Source organism: Monopterus albus, unplaced genomic scaffold, assembly GCF_001952655.1.
Source record: "Monopterus albus unplaced genomic scaffold, M_albus_1.0 scaffold31.1, whole genome shotgun sequence".
NCBI lineage: Eukaryota > Metazoa > Chordata > Actinopteri > Synbranchiformes > Synbranchidae > Monopterus > Monopterus albus.
The window spans coordinates 5,768,304-5,775,692 of record NW_018127911.1 but is presented as its reverse complement, the minus strand read 5'-3'; the positions used below and the strand labels follow the sequence as shown (position 1 = coordinate 5,775,692).

At 42.8% G+C, this 7,389-nt stretch overlaps 1 protein-coding gene across 3 annotated transcripts in view; it reads right to left on the bottom strand.

Moving 5' to 3' along the window:
- Positions 1-7,389, bottom strand: part of grb10b (growth factor receptor-bound protein 10b) — a 58,493-nt gene that overhangs the window by 50,707 nt on the left and 397 nt on the right. The window lies entirely within an intron of this gene.

The window sequence follows — 7,389 nt, the reverse complement described above, 5'->3', positions numbered from 1 at the left end:
CCCATAAGGCACCCTGGTGCCATCTTTTCCCCAGCTAAATGATAACTGTCCACATTATGTAAGAGAAAACATGATTCATCAGACCAGGGCTCTTTTTTCCATTGTTCCATGGTCCAGTTCTGATGCTCACATGTCCATTGTAGGTGCTTTCAGCAGTGGACAGGGGTCAGCATCAGGACTCTGACCACTCTGCAGCTACGTGGCCTCATATGCAGCGAGCTGCAATGCACCGAGCTGCAATGCACCCATCTATTATAGCCAGCATTAGGTTTATCAGCAATTTGCACTACAGTAGCGCAACTGTGGGACTGGACCAGATGGGTGAGTCTTTGCCCCCCACACGCATCATTGAGCCTTGGGTGCCCATGACCTTGTCACCGGTTCTCCGGTCATCTTTCCTTGGACCACTTTTGAGAGGTACTGACCACTGCAGACTGGGAACACCCAACAAGACTTGCAGTTTGGAAGACACTCTGACCCAGTTGTCTAGCCATCACAGTTTGTCCCTTGTCAAAGTCACTCAGATCTTTATGCATGCACATTTTTCCTGCTTCTGACACATCAACTTCAAAAACTGACTGTTCACTTGTTGCCTAATATATCCCACCCCTTGTCAGGTGCCACTGTGATGAGATAATCTATGTTATTCACTTCACCTGGCAGTAGTTTTAATGCTATGCCTAATGAGTGTTAAGGAAAATAACCCAGAAAATAGCCTTCATGGCTACATTGTACACAAAGAACCTACAATGCTGGGGTTCAGTAACCATTAACCAAAACTCCACACTGCTCAAAAGCATCTGTACAGCTCAGCTGCACAGCTGTGTCAACTTTTCCTGTGTATACAATTGTAAAATGTGTTCATCTCAGTCAGCATGACTTCAACTGATTGGACTGGACACAGCTTAACACGAGGCTGTTCAGCTATGCCCAGTCATCTCTGGAATGCAGAGTGCACATTCTTTCCATACAGGGTGCTGAGCGAAAAAAAAAACGTGTGCACTACAACAAACCCCAACCTTGTGAAATGGCATGTATCGGGAGAACCAGGAATAGAGTGGATCGTGATGAGAGAATGCGAGGAGCATATGGCAGAATATGCGAGTATGTGTGTATGTGCATGACACACACACCAACTTCAGGCTTCCTACTGAGGTATTATAAGGTCATAAGGTGACTTTCTTATGCCTCCAGGGATCAGGGAGTGCAAAACAACAAAGTGTTCTATGTGCAACGCCCTGGAGAGTAGATCTGCACAGGACTGTTATTTTCCAACAGTCATAATGTTTCTGTTTGTATTATGGGTGTCACTTTCTAATGCTGCTGACAGCTAAACAAAATTTATGCCACTTGAATTTGTTTAATGTTTGTATAGGATGACAGAATATGGAATGAATTCAAACATGTATAGGATTCCTGTGCATAAGATTTACAGGGGAGTTGGGTAAGGTTCAATGAGAGACAGTGCATTGACATGCAAAGATAAGCCCGGAAATAAACAGCCTCTCCTGTTTTCATATATGAAATGCTATCCAATAATAATGATGCTGACTACACAACTATGAATACATCCCACCACCACAGCCTCTGTGCTGGGTCCTATGGAATCCCACCGCCGCCTGGGGCATCACTGAAACAGACAGTATGGCTGCAACAAGACTGATATAGATTACCTTCAAATGGAAAAGTCAAAGGCCTTAGGGGGGGGTCACTGCTGCACCTAGAGGGGGAGCAGCATCTATATTCAAGAGTGTGTTCAAATGTGTACGTACATAACTGTGTGTACACACTTTTAGAACAGCCTGTCCTACAATCTCAAAAGAACACTCTCAGGTGAAATGTGTCATGTCAAAGTTCCCTCCCTCCAACCTTGTCTATTCAAAGCTGACCTAATCAGTATTTTATGTCAACAAGGTCTCAGATGACTTTGTGTACTATGAAAGGGGTGAATTACTGCCTGACTCTACAGCTCCCCTCTTGTGTTATGGTTTTATGGCCCTAAGGCAACTTAACTGTTCCGATTCACTCTCATCACTCTCACTGGCGCTTTACCAGCCACACCAAGGAGCTGTTTTCAGTGAAAAGGATCTTGTACGCTACTTACAGGACAAAGCAGGAAGACAGTCAAAGCAGTGGCTTGTACACGGTGGCACTTTTAGCTGCAAAAGACTCAGGAGCTGGTGGAGACCAAAAAGGTCAGAAGATGTGTACATATTCAGCTCAGATCCACTAAATAGCCAGAATCATGATTTCAGATGAAGTAGGCTGGATGTTTTAATGAGCTGATAACCTTACAAATTCATCAAATTAACTTCATACAGGGATAATATATCATCATAGTGTTTTCAGCTCCTTTATGCTGCCCCCAAATGGCTAAAACTGAATGCAGATGTCATTATTTTTAAAATTCTCACAAACAAAAACAAAAAAACAACCAAACAAAAAACATACATTCATAAACTGTTTTTAAAATCTGTTTTCAGTGGTTACCTAGCTATCCTCCTTTGTGCCTTGATCCACAGACAGTAGTGGACTGCAGACTGCCATGGTGTATTGTGTCTCATTATTGTAACCCAGAACACAGTGTGTTGTATAATGAAATGCTACAGGTTGGTGACATCCACCTTTCTAAATCTGAAGAGATCAGACACTGGTCACACTGCTCTCTCGAGCACCACACCCACAAACTTCACCCAGGCCTCTCTACCCCCCCGAATCCTGCATTGTAACGTATCAGCTACCTCCCTCCCCTCCAAACCCTTGCTCAGCCCATAGCCCCCTCTATTCGAGCCCTCCACTCAATCTGCAGCACTCCAATCCGGAACATAAACAGAGTCTTAACTCAAGAAATGGCACAGATCAAACTCGATGTCTGGGGAACCCACTGAAGTGGACATACTGACCGTAACCCAACCCCAGGAGAGGGGAGGTCAATTATTCTACTTTATGGGTTTAAACTAGCCTTGAGTGAGATGATTGACCCTGATGCTGTCAGTTATCAAAACTTCTTATGGTGATGCAACCTATACAGATGTGCTATATGTGAGATGGGGAATGATACTGATGAAGAGCTAAGTTGTCTGCTCCATTGTAAAGTGTTGTTCTAGAACTTAAATGTGAAAATAGTCCAGCTGTTAGATTACACCAAACATAAACTAATCAGAATTAGGTCCTCCTACGACTATATCTATCACTCAATAAAGAGTGAAAATGGTTAAACCATTATAATTTACTGCAACCAGTGCACAGTATAACACTGCCAAACCAAAACTGACTAGTGAACAAAACCTGGTGTATTTCAGGAAACTCCAAAATAGAAAATTCTATCATTTCAAATTATTAATTTTGAAGCTTCTCAAATGAGGTTGTCACAGAATGTATGTGTGTGTGTGTGTGTGTGTGTGTGTGTGTGTATGGTTGGGTGTTGTTTCTAAGGCAGAGAGAACTGAACAGAGCATCTCTGTCTTCTGTTTTAATCAGCAGATCAGATGATAGTCACTCCTCACTGGATGTGCTTGTTGCACATGTTGATTAGTCATTAATTGGCAGCTTTCATTATCTGAGAGCAGCAGCATAAAGAGGAGCTATAAGAGAGGGCCTGATGTCATGCCGGGAGAGGCTGAATAGCACCGGTCTATGAGAGAAAGGCCTTTTGGAAATGTGGACGGTGCCTAATTGGATGAGGATTTCGCTGGGCTGCTTGGGGGAACTGGTCTTCCGCAATGAAATAGATGAATGGAAGGGGCTTGGGAGCAATGGTGCTTGTGCACAAGCTGGCTGTAATGGTGGCCCCCAGGGGGATGTGTTAAATGGATTCTCCTTCTCTTGACACCATCTTTGCTTCACGTGTTAGTAGTAGAACTTTTTTAACTGATGACTGTGGTTAAAATATACAAACTGTCACATTAGATCTACTTTTATTCAAGAGCACAACTTTGCTAAAACTATGAGCGAGTCTGACATCATGGAATCATCATCTTCAACAAAGAGAAACATAAAACTGACTCTGTAAGTACAAAGTACAACTTGTATCAGAAAAGAGTTGCAGGTCTATGTTTCTACTTAAGTGGAAAGGGAAACAGAATTTATTTTACTTCCGTATTCTTGGGAATACTAACAAACTTGGTTGGCAGAAAAAAATTCATATTAACAAGGAGTGAGCACAAGTCCTATTCCTACGTAGTGAAGGATACCACTCTAAGCCCTAATCATTTCGAACTCTGGGAATAATACTAGAAATCCAGAGGGCAGAAAAATGCATTTATGCACATCAAAATCCATGTGGCCATGGTAAAAGTGCTATAATCAGAGCATGAAAGACAATCAGTGAGGTTTAGGACACAGAAAAATGCCTGTATTGTTGTAAGTTTATGCCCGGACAAAGATTTCTGGGAAAAAGCCCTTTTTGTTTTTAACTTTACAGCACAACAACAAAAGCCAAGTAACCATGGTTTGTTTTGATTGTGCATTGCAGATTTCAGCTGGTAGAATGAGAGATCACTGAAGACAGTCAGAGTTCAACACAGTGAAACTAGGAGAGCAACTAAAGAAAGAGTTGAGGGGAGCAGAAGGTGGGTTAGACAGATGGAGAGAGACAAAAATAAACTGAGGTGACAGACATAAAAGCAAATGAACACAAATAAAGAGAAAAGGGTGTATACTTGACTGACACATCACTGTGTACTCAGTAGTTAAAGTTTAGGTACTGAGTACATATAAGATTAATTGATTTGTAACGTCAAACAATAAGTGGTCACATTTGTCTTAACAACTGTGAATTTGTGGTTAAGTACTAATCCACACAACCCAAACACAAACAACTGTAGCTTGCTTTAATGCCAAGTATGTGGAAACAAAATTAAATGTAAAACGTTTTAACAGGAAAGAGAGAGTGTGTGTCTGTATGTGTGCGTAGAAATGATAGCTGATTATGTAACCAAGTCCAAACTTAACCTTTAGCCAGAAAACAAAGAGCAGTCCCTAACGTCACCGGATTATTTTCTGACTACCAACAACCCAGCTGAGCATTTTCCTACAGAGGGTGAGGCTGCGCTGCTTTTAGATCCAGGCCAAGTCAGTTGACTGACATGAACTGTGCTCTGGTCCCCCAGCAGGGTTGGGTTAATGGTGTCATGACACCAAGGTGGGGGTGTTAACAGTGTATGAGCCTAGACTAACCAGTGCTGAATCACTGCTGGCTGACGCAACACCCAATGGAATGCTGCCTAGAGCAGGACCACAAGCTCTTATAGCACCAAACAGAATATCTCTGCTACTTTTCACCTTGGACTGCAGCTGAAACTATGCTGTGTGCAAACAACCACATAAAGGGGGAACACAACATTTTACTTTACATTCAAAAAAGTGCTTAAGCTGAAAACAAGGGTCAAGTTTAGGTATGCAACAAATACAAAAACCAATGGAGTATGAGCAACAGAACCAAAGGAATTTTAGAATTCTGAGAGGTTGTCAAAAGTCAAAACATGTCTAAATCCTTGTGAGTTGAGTATAAATTATTCTAAGTATAATTATGTGCAATATAGGCAGTCAGCAGTGTGCTGGCAGCCCATAGTCTTGCAGAGTTCATGCATCATCATGCCTGTGCTTACTGAGCATGGACCTGAAATAGCAGGACTGGCGTTGAGGGGGTGAAAAAAACCACAGGTCGAGTGGTTGCCATGTGCACGATGTAACCACAACATAATTAAATGAAAGGAAACGGGAAATAATGGGTAGGGGCAAGGAAAAGAGTAATCCTCTTTGGTTATGAATGAGAGAGTGTCAAAAAAGCATAGGATTAAAGAGACACCACTATAGGATGCTTTAAACTGTATGCAGCAGCAGTCACATGATCAAACTACTTCATACTCAACCACAGCAAGAGGTCATCATGCAGAGAACCATGCATATAGGCAATATTTTGTGCTCCTGTGTTGGTTACCAAGTTTGAGTGGAATATCGAGTTTTCCTCTTGAAAACGTGCACTGGGAGGACAGATTTGGAAAGCATTACCTATGACAATCTTTCTACATGTATTAGGCACCAAGTGTGTTCCTTCCTGTCGTACCCCACATTCCCATTGAGAGTCCTGATCTGCATTCAGATCACACAGGCCAACTTTAGATCATAAATTTGGGTGGTTATGCAACTATGTAAAGACTACATGGAGCCAATAAAGAAACTGAGCTGGACCAATACCCAAAGGACAGGGCTGATTAGACTACCTATGGAGAGTTGCTTTGTCAGAATGTTTGCACATAAAGTAAGATTAGATCATGATCAAGCTCTATCACTCACTTACCCTTTCTCTGTTAGCATCACTAAGCATATTTTCTCATAGTACTGTATAACTGACACAAAACACAATATTGATGACCAGTTGATACAAACTGCAGCAGGCTTTTAAACCAAGTGTCACAATAAATAAAGACTCAAGTATACAATAGATGAGTGATGCATCTGCAGTTACAGTAGCTGGGAAATAGTTGGATTAAAAAAAGCATAGGCTATAATATGAAGTGACTAGGCCAGGAGTTCGTGACGATTTTCACATCAAGCAGGCACATCATGGTGCCCAGTTTGCTAAGACTTCCCAACACATTCCTTATTCTTATGTCGATGTTGTGCTCCAAACCTGCTTAAGAAGTGCACTAATAACACTTTTTACAGTTTACTGGAGACTCCTGGATCCTATCCAAGGACCCCCAAGGGGTCCACTGAGTCCGCTTTGGGAACCACTGCAGACGTGCTCCATGAGTATCGCTGGGAAAACGCCTCTTTCTCCTCCTCCCCACCCCCAAAGCAAATGCTGCCAAAAGGATAGGGCGATAAAAGGCGAGACTGGCGAAACTCACAGAATTGAGTTTGGGGGGTTGGGGCGTGCATTAGTGGGCGCAAGAGTCCTACATAAAGTAAGCAATGGGCCACTGTAGTCTGTTGTTACGCAATTGTAAACAAGTCAGGCTGTAGGAATCAACATACGATTCCCCAAGAGAGACTCCAATCACAGTAAATTTTGGGAAAGGTACAGGAAAGCGCACAGACTCTGGCAGCTTATCGGTACGCGCACTAACCCCGGAAAGGGCTGAGGTACCTCCGGCGGAAGCTTTCCACTAGCACCAATACTGTGAAGTCAGTATAGTTAAAGGGATCAACCTCATACGATTAATGAACTTAGTCTCAAAGTTCAGTAACTGGCCGCTATGTTGTCAGAAAGAAAGGCACGAACCCGGGTCCAGCCAGACGTTCACGCACAGTGTGCACATGTTCGGAGCCGAGAAGCAGCGCGCGTCATTACAGCGGCACATTAAACTTTATTCCAGGCGCTCACTGGCCACTCTCCTTGGACTTCTTATGCTCCACAGGGAGCATGATGGGAACAGCGTCTTA